This window comes from Aegilops tauschii, chromosome 5 (genome assembly GCF_002575655.3).
Source record: "Aegilops tauschii subsp. strangulata cultivar AL8/78 chromosome 5, Aet v6.0, whole genome shotgun sequence".
Classification (NCBI taxonomy): domain Eukaryota; kingdom Viridiplantae; phylum Streptophyta; class Magnoliopsida; order Poales; family Poaceae; genus Aegilops; species Aegilops tauschii.
Genome location: NC_053039.3, coordinates 401,067,765 through 401,088,601, shown reverse-complemented (window position 1 = coordinate 401,088,601; position 20,837 = coordinate 401,067,765). Strand labels below are relative to the sequence as shown.

The 20,837-nt window shown below is 45.0% G+C and overlaps 1 long non-coding RNA gene across 6 annotated transcripts; it reads left to right on the top strand.

Moving 5' to 3' along the window:
- Positions 1–2,452: 2,452 nt before the first annotated feature.
- Positions 2,453–20,464, top strand: LOC120965207 (uncharacterized). Of its 6 annotated transcripts, none has more exons than XR_006664344.2 (9): positions 2,453–2,802; positions 2,885–3,062; positions 3,877–4,456; positions 4,721–4,777; positions 4,890–4,961; positions 18,322–18,451; positions 18,611–18,758; positions 18,993–19,249; positions 20,138–20,464. It is a non-coding gene; the product is annotated as an uncharacterized lncRNA (long non-coding RNA). The 6 variants fall into 6 exon arrangements; XR_005757662.3 differs by having other exon boundaries at positions 18,316–18,451; XR_006664346.2 differs by having other exon boundaries at positions 18,248–18,451.
- Positions 20,465–20,837: the final 373 nt, after the last annotated feature.

Sequence of the window (20,837 nt, the reverse complement as noted above, 5' to 3'; positions counted from 1 at the left end):
GAGACTCGAATTAATCGATCAAGTATTTTCATACATTTTCAATCACGTTCAGCAGCAGAGGAGAACTATTACAAGCTTTCTTACTAGCCACGACGATCACTTCTAAGAAAGAAAACGACGATCACAACCGAATCTCCCCTTCCTCTAAATCTTCTTGACAGCATTGATGCTGCTGCTTCAGGTCGTGGTCGTCAACCTTGAGAAAGAGTCCCATCTGTCGCAGCAAGTTGTTGGGCCTGGCCGTGTTGTGCTGATCAATGCCGAGGGCCTTCACGTCCTCGTCTAGGGTGTCCTTCGGCATTGCCGTCCTCTCCATCTCTAGCACTTGCTGACGGGCCTTCTCCCTCGCCCGGGACGTCGCCTCCTTTCGCCGCCTTTCCAGAATCTCGTTGGCACGGGCGATCAGGTCGCGTGTTGGAGGCGTAGTGTTGGCGGCGCGCTCTGCCGGAGCTGGACGACTGTCGACGCTCTGGTGAGAAGAATCAGAATCCGAACCGCTGCTGCCGCTGATGGTTGCACCTTGGCCAAGATTCTTCACCGGTGAGGGTGAGGCGTCGCCGCAGATGTCTACGTACACCCCATCCTCTTCGACGAGCTGCACTGGTGTCGGCCTGACCGGCAAAGGAGAGACGCCGCCGACGATGTCGACGTCTTCGTCCTCCTCTTGGTCTTGGGCCATCATCTTTTTGTGTTGATGATGCGTCGTCGGATTCGCCCTCTCTCGAAGGAATTTGTCCAGCTGCTTCTGCATCTCCACAAGGGCCGCGTCCTGGACGGCGTGCATCTCGATCTCGATGTAATCGCCGCAGAGGCCGCGGCGGCTGTGCTTCTTCAGCAGCTCCAAGATATGAGCAGGGAGTACATGTGATTCAGACAGCTTGGCTAGCTTCGCGAGGTCCCCGTAGAGCTGGTTCCTCTCCTTGGACGTCATCTTCTTCACGGGAACGGGAAGGGGGGAAGCCTTCCTCTTCTTGGCTGGCGGCTCCACGGCTGGAGGGACGCGCACGCGGGGAGCCGACGGGGACGAGGCGGGAAGCACGGCGTGCGCCTCGTCGAGGAGGCGACGGACCGCGGCGAGCTCTGACTGGAACCGCTGGCGAAGGATCTCCAGCGGGCGCGGGCGCTTCCGGCCGGAGCCGGACATGATGCTGAAGGGCTCCCGGCGGGCAATCTCCATGGGAGCAGTGGATGCCGGTCGCTGGGGTGGAGGAGAGGATGCGCGCGGTGGAGGAGAGGAGAGGAGACGATGGGGAAGATTGGAAGTGCGCTAGAGAAGACAGAGGGCAAGGCCTTTTAACTTGTGAAGTGATTCGTGATGAGATCGAAGCCGTGTGCTGCTGTGAGTGATCCGTGAAGAAATCGGAATGCACTCCAACTCAGTTCAAGCTTCGGATTTGATCGCGTGCATCTCAAGCTTAGCTTTGATTCACCACGGCCATGCATGTCTTCATTTCTCCCCAGTTCGTCCTGCTCGCTGACATCTTCCAAGATGCGGAACCATCACAAGATCATTCTCCTACTCCTGGGGCTGGGAGGCAATGCATCCTGGGTTCTCAGCTTGCTGCAGCATCAACATCATTCTCAGATCATTCTCCTCTCTTGCTACCAAATGCAGCAGCTCCAGAGTTCAAAAAACTTTTTGACGCGGAATTCAGATTGAGGAAGCAACTAAAACTGAATGTGATAGGCTTGGAGGCTATAGCGAGATCAAGGAAACGGCAAGCTTCCAGGATCACATGGCCAACACAAAGTTTTTTCACGCAAAAATCTGTTCGAAAAGAAGGACAATTTTATACACATTCTCAAGGTTTCTGACAGAGAAGTAACTGAACATTCAGAGAGCTTATGATTCAGTTTCCTGGGAGTACATTCTAGAACTTCGACAGAGAATGGAATCCAGTGCTCGCTAGCGTGAACGGATATCCATGTTGTTTTCCTCGGCCTCCTCTGCTTGCCTGCTCAATGGAACTCCGGGTGCTCAAATTTGGCACTGCCGTGTACTGGGGCAAGGAGATCCCCTGTCGCCGTTGCTTTTCAGTTTAGCCATTGATCCACTGCATCGTCTGCTTGCCGTGGCTACTGAACAAGGCTCCCTAGCCCCTTTTCCTACAAGGAGACCAAGCATGAGAATCGGTCTTTAAGAAGATGATGCTGTTATTTTTGCAAAAGGGGTAGACATCGAGAAATAAGAGATGCAGTCACTCCCAGGCTCTCTCAGAGTTTGGTAACTCTCAGCCGTCGGATCGGTTTGCTTGATCCGATTTGGACTGTCCGATCTCGCCCCGGATTGATCTCAGCCGCTGGATCGAGAAAAAAGTTACTGCTGCAATGAATAGTTACCGTCTCGTTCCTGCCACCCCCTGTAATTTCCTTGCCCCGCCGTGGGCATTTTGGTCATTTCACGTGCAGGTTTATAAAGGGCAGCCGCTCTGTGTTGAACCCTAGACGCCGCCTCCTCTCTCCTCCCCCGCGCGTCCTCTCCCCTTCCCTCCCACGCGCCTCCTCTCCTCCCACCCACATCGCCGCCGCCGCCGCCCACCGGCTCGAACCGCGCCGTCGGCGGCCAGATCCGCCGCAACAGAGCCCCCCTCCCAACGACGACGAGCAGCAGCGGAGGAAGGACGAGGAGCGCGACGGCGGCAGCGGCGGCGGGGAGCAGCAGCAGCAGGCCAAGGCGGCGCAACAGCAGGCCTTGGGCTTGAGCGACGTCGACGCCGCCAAGATAAGCAGTAGAAGAGGAGAGTTCATCCCCTCCTGGCCCGACACCGGCAGCCATGGGGCTGCGCCTCCTCTCTACCTCTGGTGGGTTCATTCCCTGCCCCTCCTTCCTCCTCCTCCTCTTCTTCCTCTATCTCTTTCTAATATCTCTCTTCTTTTGTAGCAGCAGAGGAGAGGAGCGGGGACGAGCTTGTAGCTCCTGATGTGCTTCAATTCGATTTGGAGTAGAGCAATTGATGTACTCCTACAGCTGCTGTAGAGGATAGGAGAGCACATCACACAATTCTCCATCTTTAATGAACAACGGCCGGCATCTCCGCTCCACGGCGTCGCCCACTAGCTAGGTGAGCCCCTTTGCTTGGTCAACTCTAATACATTCCTATTATAGATCTGTCCAGGATTTTATGTGATTGGGCCTGATGTTATGCACAGAACGAGTGATTTGTGGTTGAGTAGTCCATTTAGCCCTTTCGATGCTTGCTGTGTAATCCACCGTGTATCATATTGTTCAGATCCCATGAGTGGCCATTTTTTACATGTACATGTTTGCTCTATGGTCGACCATGTATCAGACTGTTTAGTTTGACCGCTTGACTCTGCTAATTGTAGTCAACCCATCACACGATTGATGTTTGTATGGCTATTTAGTTTGACCGCTTGCCTCTGCTAATTGTAGTCAACCCATCACACGATTGATGTTTGTAGCCCTCCCATGTTTAAAAGCAGGTCCGCATCATCGTTATGTTGCTACAAATCTCTGTTTTTTTTTTCAGATTCCTGTTGCACGTATACCTTGCTTGTCCTGGACTTGCCCCTGATAACAAAAAATGTGTCCGAGTGTTTGCCGGTTCAATTCTGCCATATTACATTACCATGGATAACATGTATTAATCTGTTAAGCTTTTCTTGCTGCATAGGACTGCTTGTAGACTCGGTATGATTTAGTTGATTGTTGGTTCTTGTGCCTAGGACCAGATCGGTCCTTTGCTGTTGTCTGTGGCTTTAGTAGCTTAATATCTCCACCTATTCCTTTTATGGTGCATGCCCTATGTAGAAGACTTGTGTAAACGTATACCTTGCAAGGTACTGTTTACTCATGGTTCGGGTTAGGGGACTTGGAGCGGCGGATTGACTGATGACAGGATTTTGGTTGCGCAGATGAGTTGGAGGTGTCGGATGTGTCCACGGTGTTGGATGTGCCTCAGGATCTGAACGAACAACAGGCTAGGCATACCACTCTCTTGTCCAGCGCCGTTCTTTGTGTGTGTGCCTTCCAGTGTGATCTACTTCTTGACATATCCCTAGGCATCTTGACATATCCCTAGACAAGTTCTAATGTTCAGCGCATCCAGTTTGGTTGATTATTTTGGGAGGCTTATTTTGGAAAGGCTTTGAGAGGCTGTCTGAATCACCACCTTGTGTTAATAGAATTATACATAGTTTTGTACAGCCATTTCATTTTGCATAGGGCTACAAAGTACAATCAAACAATCTGCAGCTTAGCACTACTGTATTTCCTGGATTCCCCAATTTGGGATTTAAGCATTGAGGCGTTGAATATGTCTATATGAACTGTAGTTCTATATTTCCTGCTACTCGAGCTGGCTCTCTCTCTCCGACGTCTCGGTTTGCAGGCCGCTGCGTGGTGAGGTACTGACTAAGGAGCGTGAATCGCCACCACCACGTACCAGATGATGCCGTCAAGGTCGACGTCATAGTGACTGTCGATGACTTGCAGGTCCATCTCTCTGTCTCTCAAATGTCAAGCTAGATCCCCTCTTATTTTGCATATTGGAAATGTCCCGATAGTTAATTGACTGAAATGCCATGTCTTGCGAAATGCTAATGCCATGATAATTAGATGCATGTGCAGATCTTTTTTTTTCGTTGAAATGTTTTCAAATGCATGTTATCGATTGATTTCCGGTCGTCCGATCTTGAGTTTGATATGCCGTCAAATTGTACTACTAAATAATTACGTTGTTATTTTCATTTCCTTCAGCTGATGCATTGATCAACACCGGTCTGGCGAAACTGAGCTATAAATATGTGAACATCGGTATGGATTGCTCTCTGGACCATATTTCTCATGACATGTTGGACAGAATTGCTAGAATATTTTTAATAGTATATATGTTTTACTCAAATGTGTTACTTGTCTCTTCTTTCAGATGATTGGTGGGCAGAATTAAGGAGGGATTACCAAGTAAGGAGATACACCTGAGCAAGCAGCTAGACCCAAGGTACTAATGTAAATCGCTCAACCATTTTGATAATTAGTCTGTCAAGAGTTCTTTTCTTAGTATATTATTCTTCAAGTTCCACTTACATTTTACTAAGTCATGCCCAAATGCCTTTCCTATAAATCATTCTAAAAGATCCATTTGTGACTTACTACCCCCCTCTGCCCATATTTTTATCTATGGATGCTGCTGTTGGGGAACGTAGTAATTTCAAAAAATTTCCTACGCACACGCAAGATCATGGTGATGCATAGCAACGAGAGGGGAGAGTGTTGTCCACGTACCCTCGTAGACCGACAGCGGAAGCGTTATCACAACGCGGTTGATGTAGTCGTACGTCTTCACGATCCGACCGATCAAGTACCGAACGTACGGCACCTCCGAGTTCTACACACGTTCAGCTCGATGACATCCCTCGAACTCCAATCCAGCCGAGTGTTGAGGGAGAGTTTCGTCAGCACGACGGCGTGGTGACGATGATGATGTTCCACCGACGCAGGGCTTCGCCTAAGCTCCGCAACGGTATTATCGAGGTGTAATATGGTGGAGGGGGGCACCGCACACGGCTAAGAGATCTCAAGAATCAATTGTTGTGTCTCTGGGGTGCCCCCCTGCCCCCGTATATAAAGGAGCAAGGGGGAGGCAGCCGGCCAAGGGGAGAGGTGCGCCATAGGGGGGAGTCCTACTCCCACCGGGAGTAGGACTCCTCCTTTCCTTGTGGGAGTAGGAGAAGGGAAGGGGGAAGGAGAAAGAAGGAAGGGTGCGCCCCCTTCCCTAGTCCAATTCGGACCAGACCATGGGGAGGGGTGCGGCCACCTTTTGAGGCCTTTCTCTCATTTCCCGTATGGCCCATTAAGGCCCAATACGAATTCCCGTAACTCTCCGGTACTCCGAAAAATACCCGAATCACTCGGAACCTTTCCGAAGTCCGAATATAGTCGTCCAATATATCGATTTTTACGTCTCGACCATTTCGAGACTCCTCGTCATATCCCCGATCTCATCCGGGACTCCGAACTCCTTCGGTACATCAAAACTCAATAAAACTGTCATCGTAACGTTAAGCGTGCGGACCCTACGGGTTCGAGAACTCAATAAAACAGCCTCAACATTCATTGGACCACATACATCTGTATGTATGATTTCCAACAAATCTGTTGCTCTCTCCATAGTTCCGGAGAACGGTGTTTTAGTCATCTTGCCCATGAGGCACGGTTCGCAAGTACCAAGTGATTCATAATCAAGTGGTTCCAAAAGTCCATCAGTATGGAGTTTCTTCATGCGCTTTACACCGATATGACCTAAACGGCAGTGCCACAAATAAGTTGCACTATCATTATCAACTCTGCATCTTTTGGTTTCAATATTATGAATATGTGTGTCACTACTATCGAGATTCAACAAAAATAGACCACTCTTCAAGGGTGCATGACCATAAAAGATATTACTCATATAAATAGAACAACCATTATTCTCTGATTTAAATGAATAACCGTCTCGCATCAAACAAGATCCAGATATAATGTTCATGCTCAACGCTGGCACCAAATAACAATTATTTAGGTCTAAAACTAATCCCGAAGGTAGATGTAGAGGTAGCGTGCCGACCGCGATCACATCGACTTTGGAACCATTTCCCACGCGCATCGTCACCTCGTCCTTAGCCAATCTTTGCTTAATCCGTAGCCCCTGTTTCGAGTTGCAAATATTAGCAACAGAACCAGTATCAAATACCCAGGTGCTACTGCGAGCATTAGTAAGGTACACATCAATAACATGTATATCACATATACCTTTGTTCACCTTGCCATCCTTCTTATCCGCCAAATACTTTGGGCAGTTCCGCTTCCAGTGACCAGTTTGCTTGCAGTAGAAGCACTCAGTTTCAGGCTTAGGTCCAGACTTGGGTTTCTTCTCCTGAGCAGCAACTTGTTTGCTGTTCTTCTTGAAGTTCCCTTTCTTCTTCCCTTTACCCTTTTTCTTGAAACTGGTGGTCTTATTGACCATCAACACTTGATGCTCCTTTTTGATTTCTACCTCCGCAGCCTTTAGCATTGCGAAGAGCTCGGGAATTGTCTTACTCATCCCTTGCATATTATAGTTCATCACGAAGCTCTTGTAGCTTGGTGGCAGTGATTGAAGAATTCTGTCAATAACGCTATCATCCGGAAGATTAACTCCCAGTTGAATTAAGTGATTGTTATACCCAGACATTTTGAGTATATGCTCACTGACAGAACTATTCTCTTCCATCTTGCAGCTGAAGAACTTATTGGAGACTTCATATCTCTCAATTCGGGCATTTGCTTGAAATATTAACTTCAACTCCTGGAACATCTCATATGCTCCATGACGTTCAAAACGTCGTTGAAGACCCGGTTCTAAGCCGTAAAGCATGGCACACTGAACTATCGAGTAGTCATCAGCTTTGCTCTGCCAGACGTTCATAACATCTGGTGTTGCTCCTGCAGCAGGCCTGGCACCCAGCGGTGCTTCCAGGACGTAATTCTTCTGTGCAGCAATGAGGATAATCCTCAAGTTACGGACCCAGTCCGTGTAATTGCTACCATCATCTTTCAACTTTGCTTTCTCAAGAAACGCATTAAAATTCAACGGAACAACAGCACGGGCCATCTATCTACAATTAACATAGACAAGCAAAATACTATCAAGTACTAAGTTCATGATAAATTCAAGTTCAATTAATCATATTACTTAAGAACTCCCACTTAGATAGACATCCCTCTAATCCTCTAAGTGATCACGTGATCCATATCAACTAAACCATGTCCGATCATCACGTGAGATGGAGTAGTTTCAATGGTGAACATCACTATGTTGATCATATCTACTATATGATTCACGCTCGACCTTTCGGTCTCCGTGTTCCGAGGCCATATCTGTTATATGCTAGGCTCGTCAAGTTTAACCTGAGTATTCCGCGTGTGCAACTATTTTGCACCCGTTGTATTTGAACGTAGAGCCTATCACACCCGATCATCACGTGGTGTCTCAGCACGAAGAACTTTCGCAACGGTGCATACTCAGGGAGAACACTTATACTTTGATAATTTAGTGAAGGATCATCTTATAATGCTACCGTCAAACAAAGCAAGATAAGATGCATAAAGGATTAACATCACATGCAATCAATATAAGTGATATGATATGGCCATCATCATCTTGTGCTTGTGATCTCCATCTCCGAAGCACCGTGCTTGTGATCTCCATCTCCGAAGCACCGTCATGATCACCATCGTCACCAGCGCGACACCTTGATCTCCATCGTAGTATCGTTGTTGTCTCGCCAACTTTTTCTTTTACTACTATCGCTACCGCTTAGTGATAAAGTAAAACTATTACATGGCGATTGCATTTCATACAATAAAGCGTCAACCATATGGCTCCTGCCAGTTGCCGATAACTCGGTTACAAAACATGATCATCTCATACAACAAATTATATCACATCATGTCTTGACCATATCACATCACAACATGCCCTGCAAAAACAAGTTAGACGTCCTCTACTTTGTTGTTGCATGTTTTACGTGGCTGCTACGGGCTAAGCAAGAACCGTTCTTACCTACGCATCAAAACCACAACGATAGTTTGTCAAGTTGATGCTGTTTTAACCTTCGCAAGGACCGGGCGTAGCCACACTCGGTTCAACTAAAGTGAGAGAGACAGACACCCGCCGGTCACCTTTAAGCAATGAGTGCTCGCAACGGTGAAACCAGTCTCGCGTAAGCGTACGCGTAATGTCGGTCCGGGCCGCTTCATCTCACAATACCGCTGAACCAAAGTATGACATGCTGGTAAGCAGTATGACTTATCTCGCCCACAACTCACTTGTGTTCTACTCGTGCATAGCATCAACGCATAAAACCAGGCTCGGATGCCACTGTTGGAGAACGTAGTAATTTCAAAAAAATTCCTACGCACACGCAAGATCATGGTGATGCATAGCAACGAGAGGGGAGAGTGTTGTCCACGTACCCTCGTAGACCGACAGCGGAAGCGTTACCACAACGCGGATGATGTAGTCGTACGTCTTCACGATCCGACCGATCAAGTACCGAACGTACGGCACCTCCGAGTTCTACACACGTTCAGCTCGATGACGTCCCTCGAACTCCGATCCAGCCGAGTGTTGAGGGAGAGTTTCGTCAGCACGACGGCGTGGTGACGATGATGATGTTCCACCGACGCAGGTCTTCACCTAAGCTCCGCAACGGTATTATCGAGGTGTAATATGGTGGAGGGGGGCACCGCACACGGCTAAGAGATCTCAAGGATCAATTGTTGTGTCTCTGGGGTGCCCCCTGCCCCCGTATATAAAGGAGCAAGGGGGAGGCAGCCGGCCAAGGGGAGAGGCGCGCCATAGGGGGGAGTCCTACTCCCACCGGGAGTAGGACTCCTCCTTTCCTTGTGGGAGTAGGAGAAGGGAAGGGGGAAGGAGAAAGAAGGAAGGGTGCGCCCCCCTTCCCTAGTCCAATTCGGACCAGACCATGGGGAGGGGTGCGGCCACCTTTTGAGGCCTTTCTCTCCTTTCCCGTATGGCCCATTAAGGCCCAATACGAATTCCCGTAACTCTCCGGTACTCCGAAAAATACCCGAATCACTCGGAACCTTTCCGAAGTCCGAATATAGTCGTCCAATATATCGATTTTTACGTCTCGACCATTTCGAGACTCCTCGTCATATCCCCGATCTCATCCGGGACTCCGAACTCCTTCGGTACATCAAAACTCAATAAAACTGTCATCGTAACGTTAAGCGTGCGGACCCTACGGGTTCGAGAACTATGTAGACATGACCGAGACACGTCTCCGGTCAATAACCAATAGCGGGACCTGGATGCCCATATTGGCTCCCACATATTCTACGAAGATCTTTATCGGTCAGACCGCATAACAACATACGTTGTTCCCTTTGTCACCGGTATGTTACTTGCCCGAGATTTGATCGTCGTATCTCGATACCTAGTTCAATCTCATTACCGGCAAGTCTCTTTACTCGTTCCGTAACACATCATCCCGCAACTAACTCATTAGTCACAATGCTTGCAAGGCTTATAGTGATGTGCATTACCGAGTGGGCCCAGAGATACCTCTCCGACAATTGGAGTGACAAATCCTAATCTCGAAATACGCCAACCCAACAAGTACCTTTGGAGACACCTGTAGAGCACCTTTATAATCACCCATTTACGTTGTGACGTTTGGTAGCACACAAACTGTTCCTCCGGTAAACGGGAGTTGCATAATCTCATAGTCATAGGAACATGTATAAGTCATGAAGAAAGCAATAGCAACATACTAAACGATCGAGTGCTAAGCTAAGGGAATGGGTCAAGTCAATCACGTCATTCTCCTAATGAGGTGATCTCGTTAATCAAATGACAACTTATGTCTATGGCTAGGAAACATAACCATCTTTGATTAACGAGCTAGTCAAGTAGAGGCATACTAGTGACACTCTGTTTGTCTATATATTCACACATGTATTATGTTTCCGGATAATACAATTCTAGCATGAATAATAAACATTTATCATGATACAAGGAAATAAATAATACTTTATTATTGCCTCTAGGGCATATTTCCTTCAGTCTCCCACTTGCACTAGAGTCAATAATCTAGATTACACAGTAATGATTCTTACACCCATGGAGCCTTGGTGCTGATCATGTTTTGCTCGTGGAAGAGGCTTAGTCAACGGGTCTGCAACATTCAGATCCGTATGTATCTTGCAAATTTCTATGTCTCCCACCTGGACTAAATCCCGGATGGAATTGAAGCGTCTTTTGATGTGCTTGGTTCTCTTGTGAAATATGGATTCCTTTGCCAAGGCAATTGCACCAGTATTGTCACAAAAGATTTTCATAGGACCCGATGCACTAGGTATGACACCTAGATCGGATATGAACTCCTTCATCCAGACTCCTTCATTTGCTGCTTCCGAAGTAGCTATGTACTCCGCTTCACATGTAGATCCCGCCACGACGCTTTGTTTAGAACTGCACCAACTGACAGCTCCACCGTTCAATGTAAATACGTATCCGGTTTGCGATTTAGAATCGTCCGGATCAGTGTCAAAGCTTGCATCAACGTAACCATTTACGATGAGCTCTTTGTCACCTCCATATACGAGAAATATATCCTTAGTCCTTTTCAGGTATTTCAGGATGTTCTTGACCGCTGTCCAATGATCCACTCCTGGATTACTTTGGTACCTTCCTGCTAGACTTATAGCAAGGCATACATCAGGTCTGGTACACAGCATTGCATACATGATAGAGCCTATGGATGAAGCATAGGGGACATCTTTCATCTTCTCTCTATCTTCTGCAGTGGTCGGGCATTGAGTCTTACTCAACTTCACACCTTGCAACATAGGCAAGAATCCTTTCTTTGCTTGATCCATTTTGAACTTCTTCAAAACTTTGTCAAGGTATGTGCTTTGTGAAAGTCCAATTAAGCGTCTTGATATATCTCTATAGATCTTGATGCCCAATATATACGCAGCTTCACCGAGGTCTTTCATTGAAAAACTCTTATTCAAGTATCCCTTTATGCTATCCAGAAATTCTATATCATTTCCAATCAGTAATATGTCATCCACATATAATATCAGAAATGCTACAGAGCTCCCACTCACTTTCTTGTAAATACAGGCTTCTCCAAAAGTCTGTATAAAATCAAGTGCTTTGATCACACTATCAAAGCGTTTATTCCAACTCCGAGAGGCTTGCACCGGTCCATAAATGGATCGCTGGAGCTTGCACACTTTGTTAGCTCCCTTTGGATCGACAAAACCTTCTGGTTGCATCATATACAACTCTTCTTCCAGAAATCCATTCAGGAATGCAGTTTTGACATCCATTTGCCAAATTTCATAATCATAAAATGCGGCAATTGCTAACATGATTCGGACAGACTTAAGCATCGCTACGGGTGAGAAGGTCTCATCGTAGTCAATCCCTTGAACTTGTCAAAAACCTTTCGCAACAAGTCGAGCTTTATAGACAGTAACATTACCATCAGCGTCAGTCTTCTTCTTGAAGATCCATTTATTTTCAATGGCTTGCCGATCATTGGGCAAGTCAACCAAAGTCCATACTTTGTTCTCATACATGGATCCCATCTCAGATTTCATGGCCTCAAGCCATTTTGCGGAATCTGGGCTCACCATCGCTTCTTCATAGTTCGTAGGTTCGTCATGGTCTAGTAACATAACTTCCAGAACAGGATTACCGTACCACTCTGGTGCGGATCTTACTCTGGTTGATCTACGATGTTCAGTAATAACTTGATCTGAAGTTTCATGATCATCATCATTAACTTCCTCACTAATTGGTGTAGGTGTCTCATAAACTGGTTTATGTGATGAACTACTTTCCAATAAGGGAGCAGGTATAGTTACCTCATCAAGTTCTACTTTCCTCCCACTCACTTCTTTCGAGAAAAACTCCTTCTCTAGAAAATTTCCGAATTTAGCAACAAAAGTTTTGCCTTCGGATCTGTGATAGAAGGTATACCCAACAGTCTCCTTTGGGTATCCTATGAAGACACATTTCTCCGATTTGGGTTCGAGCTTATCAGGTTGAAGTTTCTTCACATAAGCATCGCAGCCCCAAACTTTAAGAAACGACAACTTTGGTTTCTTGCCAAACCACAGTTCATAAGGCGTCGTCTCAACGGATTTTGATGGTGTCCTATTTAACGTGAATGCAGCCGTCTGTAAAGCATAACCCCAAAACGATAGCGGTAAATCAGTAAGAGACATCATAGATCGCACCATATCTAGTAAAGTGCGATTACGACGTTCGGACACACCATTACGCTGTGGTGTTCCGGGTGGCGTGAGTTGCGAAACTATTCCGCATTGTTTCAAATGTAGACCAAACTCGTAACTCAAATATTCTCCTCCACGATCTGATCGTAGAAACTTTATTTTCTTGTTACGATGATTTTCAACTTCACTCTGAAATTCTTTGAACTTTTCAAATGTTTCATACTTATGTTTCATTAAGTAGATATACCCATATCTGCTTAAATCATCTGTGAAGGTGAGAAAATAACGATATCCGCCACGAGCCTCAACATTCATCGGACCACATACATCTGTATGTATGATTTCCAACAAATCTGTTGCTCTCTCCATAGTTCCGGAGAACGGTGTTTTAGTCATCTTGCCCATGAGGCACGGTTCGCAAGTACCAAGTGATTCATAATCAAGTGGTTCCAAAAGTCCATCAGTATGGAGTTTCTTCATGCGCTTTACACCGATATGACCTAAACGGCAGTGCCACAAATAAGTTGCACTATCATTATCAACTCTGCATCTTTTGGTTTCAATATTATGAATATGTGTGTCACTACTATCGAGATTCAACAAAAATAGACCACTCTTCAAGGGTGCATGACCATAAAAGATATTACTCATATAAATAGAACAACCATTATTCTCTGATTTAAATGAATAACCGTCTCGCATCAAACAAGATCCAGATATAATGTTCATGCTCAACGCTGGCACCAAATAACAATTATTTAGGTCTAAAACTAATCCCGAAGGTAGATGTAGAGGTAGCGTGCCGACCGCGATCACATCGACTTTGGAACCATTTCCCACGCGCATCGTCACCTCGTCCTTAGCCAATCTTTGCTTAATCCGTAGCCCCTGTTTCGAGTTGCAAATATTAGCAACAGAACCAGTATCAAATACCCAGGTGCTACTGCGAGCATTAGTAAGGTACACATCAATAACATGTATATCACATATACCTTTGTTCACCTTGCCATCCTTCTTATCCGCCAAATACTTTGGGCAGTTCCGCTTCCAGTGACCAGTTTGCTTGCAGTAGAAGCACTCAGTTTCAGGCTTAGGTCCAGACTTGGGTTTCTTCTCCTGAGCAGCAACTTGTTTGCTGTTCTTCTTGAAGTTCCCTTTCTTCTTCCCTTTACCCTTTTTCTTGAAACTGGTGGTCTTATTGACCATCAACACTTGATGCTCCTTTTTGATTTCTACCTCCGCAGCCTTTAGCATTGCGAAGAGCTCGGGAATTGTCTTACTCATCCCTTGCATATTATAGTTCATCACGAAGCTCTTGTAGCTTGGTGGCAGTGATTGAAGAATTCTGTCAATAACGCTATCATCCGGAAGATTAACTCCCAGTTGAATTAAGTGATTGTTATACCCAGACATTTTGAGTATATGCTCACTGACAGAACTATTCTCTTCCATCTTGCAGCTGAAGAACTTATTGGAGACTTCATATCTCTCAATTCGGGCATTTGCTTGAAATATTAACTTCAACTCCTGGAACATCTCATATGCTCCATGACGTTCAAAACGTCGTTGAAGACCCGGTTCTAAGCCGTAAAGCATGGCACACTGAACTATCGAGTAGTCATCAGCTTTGCTCTGCCAGACGTTCATAACATCTGGTGTTGCTCCTGCAGCAGGCCTGGCACCCAGCGGTGCTTCCAGGACGTAATTCTTCTGTGCAGCAATGAGGATAATCCTCAAGTTACGGACCCAGTCCGTGTAATTGCTACCATCATCTTTCAACTTTGCTTTCTCAAGAAACGCATTAAAATTCAACGGAACAACAGCACGGGCCATCTATCTACAATTAACATAGACAAGCAAAATACTATCAGGTACTAAGTTCATGATAAATTCAAGTTCAATTAATCATATTACTTAAGAACTCCCACTTAGATAGACATCCCTCTAATCCTCTAAGTGATCACGTGATCCATATCAACTAAACCATGTCCGATCATCACGTGAGATGGAGTAGTTTCAATGGTGAACATCACTATGTTGATCATATCTACTATATGATTCACGCTCGACCTTTCGGTCTCCGTGTTCCGAGGCCATATCTGTTATATGCTAGGCTCGTCAAGTTTAACCTGAGTATTCCGCGTGTGCAACTATTTTGCACCCGTTGTATTTGAACGTAGAGCCTATCACACCCGATCATCACGTGGTGTCTCAGCACGAAGAACTTTCGCAACGGTGCATACTCAGGGAGAACACTTATACTTTGATAATTTAGTGAAGGATCATCTTATAATGCTACCGTCAAACAAAGCAAGATAAGATGCATAAAGGATTAACATCACATGCAATCAATATAAGTGATATGATATGGCCATCATCATCTTGTGCTTGTGATCTCCATCTCCGAAGCACCGTGCTTGTGATCTCCATCTCCGAAGCACCGTCATGATCACCATCGTCACCAGCGCGACACCTTGATCTCCATCGTAGTATCGTTGTTGTCTCGCCAACTTTTTCTTTTACTACTATCGCTACCGCTTAGTGATAAAGTAAAACTATTACATGGCGATTGCATTTCATACAATAAAGCGTCAACCATATGGCTCCTGCCAGTTGCCGATAACTCGGTTACAAAACATGATCATCTCATACAACAAATTATATCACATCATGTCTTGACCATATCACATCACAACATGCCCTGCAAAAACAAGTTAGACGTCCTCTACTTTGTTGTTGCATGTTTTACGTGGCTGCTACGGGCTAAGCAAGAACCGTTCTTACCTACGCATCAAAACCACAACGATAGTTTGTCAAGTTGATGCTGTTTTAACCTTCGCAAGGACCGGGCGTAGCCACACTCGGTTCAACTAAAGTGAGAGAGACAGACACCCGCCGGTCACCTTTAAGCAATGAGTGCTCGCAACGGTGAAACCAGTCTCGCGTAAGCGTACGCGTAATGTCGGTCCGGGCCGCTTCATCTCACAATACCGCTGAACCAAAGTATGACATGCTGGTAAGCAGTATGACTTATCTCGCCCACAACTCACTTGTGTTCTACTCGTGCATAGCATCAACGCATAAAACCAGGCTCGGATGCCACTGTTGGAGAACGTAGTAATTTCAAAAAAATTCCTACGCACACGCAAGATCATGGTGATGCATAGCAACGAGAGGGGAGAGTGTTGTCCACGTACCCTCGTAGACCGACAGCGGAAGCGTTACCACAACGCGGATGATGTAGTCGTACGTCTTCACGATCCGACCGATCAAGTACCGAACGTACGGCACCTCCGAGTTCTACACACGTTCAGCTCGATGACGTCCCTCGAACTCCGATCCAGCCGAGTGTTGAGGGAGAGTTTCGTCAGCACGACGGCGTGGTGACGATGATGATGTTCCACCGACGCAGGTCTTCACCTAAGCTCCGCAACGGTATTATCGAGGTGTAATATGGTGGAGGGGGGCACCGCACACGGCTAAGAGATCTCAAGGATCAATTGTTGTGTCTCTGGGGTGCCCCCTGCCCCCGTATATAAAGGAGCAAGGGGGAGGCAGCCGGCCAAGGGGAGAGGCGCGCCATAGGGGGGAGTCCTACTCCCACCGGGAGTAGGACTCCTCCTTTCCTTGTGGGAGTAGGAGCAGGGAAGGGGGAAGGAGAAAGAAGGAAGGGTGCGCCCCCCTTCCCTAGTCCAATTCGGACCAGACCATGGGGAGGGGTGCGGCCACCTTTTGAGGCCTTTCTCTCCTTTCCCGTATGGCCCATTAAGGCCCAATACGAATTCCCGTAACTCTCCGGTACTCCGAAAAATACCCGAATCACTCGGAACCTTTCCGAAGTCCGAATATAGTCGTCCAATATATCGATTTTTACGTCTCGACCATTTCGAGACTCCTCGTCATATCCCCGATCTCATCCGGGACTCCGAACTCCTTCGGTACATCAAAACTCAATAAAACTGTCATCGTAACGTTAAGCGTGCGGACCCTACGGGTTCGAGATCTATGTAGACATGACCGAGACACGTCTCCGGTCAATAACCAATAGCGGGACCTGGATGCCCATATTGGCTCCCACATATTCTACGAAGATCTTTATCGGTCAGACCGCATAACAACATACCTTGTTCCCTTTGTCACCGGTATGTTACTTGCCCGAGATTTGATCGTCGGTATCTCGATACCTAGTTCAATCTCGTTACCGGCAAGTCTCTTTACTCGTTCCGTAACACATCATCCCGCAACTAACTCATTAGTCACAATGCTTGCAAGGCTTATAGTGATGTGCATTACCGAGTGGGCCCAGAGATACCTCTCCGACAATTGGAGTGACAAATCCTAATCTAGAAATACGCCAACCCAACAAGTACCTTTGGAGACACCTGTAGAGCACTTTTATAATCACCCATTTACGTTGTGACGTTTGGTAGCACACAAAGTGTTCCTCCGGTAAACGGGAGTTGCATAATCTCATAGTCATAGGAACATGTATAAGTCATGAAGAAAGCAATAGCAACATACTAAACGATCGAGTGCTAAGCTAACGGAATGGGTCAAGTCAATCATGTCATTCTCCTAATGAGGTGATCTCGTTAATCAAATGACAACTTATGTTTATGGCTAGGAAACATAACCATCTTTGATTAACGAGCTAGTCAAGTAGAGGCATACTAGTGACACTCTGTTTGTCTATATATTCACACATGTATTATGTTTCCGGTTAATACAATTCTAGCATGAATAATAAACATTTATCATGATACAAGGAAATAAATAATACTTTATTATTGCCTCTAGGGCATATTTCCTTCAGCTGCTCTCTCTCTCTCTCTGTTATGGCCATGTTTAGTGCTTCCGTTTAGTCCAAAGGGAGTAGCTCAATTGTGTCCTGCATAAATTAGATCTTTCCGAAAACATTTTAACCTGGATCCACCTTGGTTCGGTATGTGATTATAATCACACCTTATAAAAAATATGAATGGGCAAGATGTGGCCATCTAGAGTAGAATTTGGTTCATTCATTAATGTAGAAAGACAGGGGTCAAAGTGATCTTTTTCCAAGGTAATCACCACTGTTTTGTTTTAGGCTTATGTGCTTGATGTTTTTTAGGATCTCTGTCAATAAGGGGATATATCAAGGTAGTGTGTTGTGTTCTAATTATAAATGAAGAGAAAGTTAAGAACTTCATAGTTACAATGTAATCATGGCTAGAGCGTAGAGGTTAGAGATGTACAAATGATTGATTATATATATATATATTTGTACTTGTAACAACACACTTAGTATTCGTGACCCGGGTAAGGAGCAATTCATGCCCGTCCAAGCATTGTCCTTAAGCTACTGCAGATCTTAGGGAGCGTCATCAACGGATTCGTATTGCCACTTAAGGAAGAGCATGAATTGTTCCTTACCTGGGCCTTGATTCCACTTCACAAGCCAAGTGCATTGCAATGTACCATCAACAGTTGTCTTACTACATTACCCAGTTTGTCGAAAAAGATTGCAAGCTTTCATACACAGTTATCAAGGGCCTACTGAAATATTGGCCCATTAGAAACAGCACCAAGGAGGTGATGTGTTTGGGAGAGTTGGAAGAGATACTAGAAGCTACACAGCCTGCGGAGTTTCAGAAATGCACGGTTCCTCTTTTCCGCCAGATTGCAGGTTGTCTGAATAATTCTCACTTTCAGGTAATATTAACCGCACACTGTATGTTTTAAATTAAAAGCATCTATTTGTGTTGCTTCACTTTCCATTTCTTCCGTTGTGTAATTTTTGTCTGTCCTTTTGTCGTACGTGAAATATGACCACCCAATGCTTTAGTTTCAAAACGTTTATAATTAAACCAGGACTGTTTGGGATATCAAGCAGAAAATTGTTCTTGGCATGGCTGTCAATCGTGGCTGCTACATTGGTCAAAGCCAGAGCCTTAATATCAGCATGGGTCAAGTCAACTCCGAGAAGCTAACTTCACTGCACTTCCACGCCTGGTCCAAGGTTTGCCTGTTGATTTAGATATTGTTCTAGCACTCCATGATTATACTGAAAATTTCAGCAGTCGGTGTTGAACAGGTCATTATAGCGCTATGCTTGAGCGAGTCACATGATAAGGCGTTTAACCAAAGCTATCTATATGTGTAATCTGTTACTATACAATAGTAGAATCAAATAGATTGGTTATTCTGGGCTATCTTTGTGCCTTGCTTTTATTTAATTTCGATAAACTGTCAGGAGCGCTGCCTTTCAAGTAGAAGAAGAGAGTGTTACAAATAGTTTACACAAGGCTTTTCCCTACAAGAGTCTGGAGGCGGGGGAGCCTCTCAAACATCACCGGCATGCGGATTACTCGCGAATGAGAAAGCAACTGGATCTTGGTGCCTTTCTGCTCTGCTAAGGTTTGGAAAGCACAGGCCACCCCCAAATGCAAGCTCTTCGCCTGGCTTGTCCTGCATGGAAGAATCCTCACGGTGGAAAGCCTAGCAATTCTGGTAAATATTTTTGTAGCATATAAGTCAATTTTAGAACTTTTGTCCATGCCAGCTGAAAAAACAAAGTAAATCCACCATATATATTCAGTAAAATATTCATGGCGATGCATCAGCATAATTCAGTTCCCGTGTGAGCACTAGCTGCTGGCGTATACATGTATTTCATCATTCTAACAAGATGCATGCCAATCTTAGAAAAATATAGTAAGCACGTATCATGAAATTTAGAACTGGTGTAATGTGGCTCTCTGTTGATAACCACCATGCTTGCATAGCTGGTTAATTTATTTGATTATAATCAAACTGAACCATCATAATTTTAAGATCACGATTATTCAAATGAAAAATGATCAAAGAAATACATGTACCAAAGTCACATATGTTGAGATCATGATTAGGCATACAATTGTACCCCTTTCATTCCGTTTCCCCTTTTTATTTCCCTTCAGTTTGCATGGATTATTTCTTCGCTTGAGTGAAGGTTTTAGATACTTCCCTTGAAAAAATAAATAGTTTTAGATACTTGATCCATGTTCTGGTAAGTCAAGATGTTGGATGTTTCTTGCTAAATCATAGATAGCAAAATCCATGAGTTTTGAGATGTAAACATGGCTTACAACCATTTTGTTTATTACCCATAAATGATAATAATGTCGGTCTATCTCCCTGCATAAAAAAATGGCATACAACCATAGACCTCATGTTCCAACAGGTTCAAAATTCAACCTGTTTTCCTATAATTAAATTGCCTCCCGCACCATTGTATACAAAGCTGAAGTGGGTACCACATCCATGAAATGTATCCTTTGTAGAATTTTCAGTTAAACTATCAATTTGAGTATATTCCTATTTATTATTGTTAAATACACCAATGGAATTAACCTGCAGAAACTGTACTTGCAAAGGTGGGTTGGAGAGGAAATTGTCGATGCTCAAGCCATGTGAAGAAGTGGAGCAAGAAGAGTGAATCAGGAAAACTGGGAACACGTCTATTTTTTATGGCTTGTCCTTAGGTTGTATTTGTTGTGGCGAATTGACCGAGTTTTCTTACCGCTGTCGATGCTGGCCAATAATGAATCATTGAGGAATGTTGAACCATTAAGAGTTGAATTTAGGGTCTACTTATTGTCGTAGTATTGTATAGTTTTAGCATCTCCATTGCCTGTTGTTCTCTTATTAGCTTTTATAATCTCATCATGATCGTGTTGAATGTTTCTTCTTTCTCTCATATACCAGAAAACAATTGTCATGTCGAATACATGTGGTAAACTTACCTTTTTACTAAAGCATCATGCCATGTAATCTCTTGACTGTACTGAACCCAATGTTGCTTGCTTTTGTGACATATTATATTTTATAATCTCATGACCGTGCTGAACTTGATGTTGTCTTGCTTGTGGTGCAGAGTGAATGATGATTTTTTTTATCTTGAACCAGAAAATTAGTTCTTATGTTGAATAAATGTGCTAAACTTGCCTTCTCACTAATGCTTGATCTTTAATAATCGCTTGACCATGTGTTGGGACGGGCACCCCGCGCCAAGGCGCGATGCCGATCTAGTACTGATGGAGCTCCTACATTTCTTTGG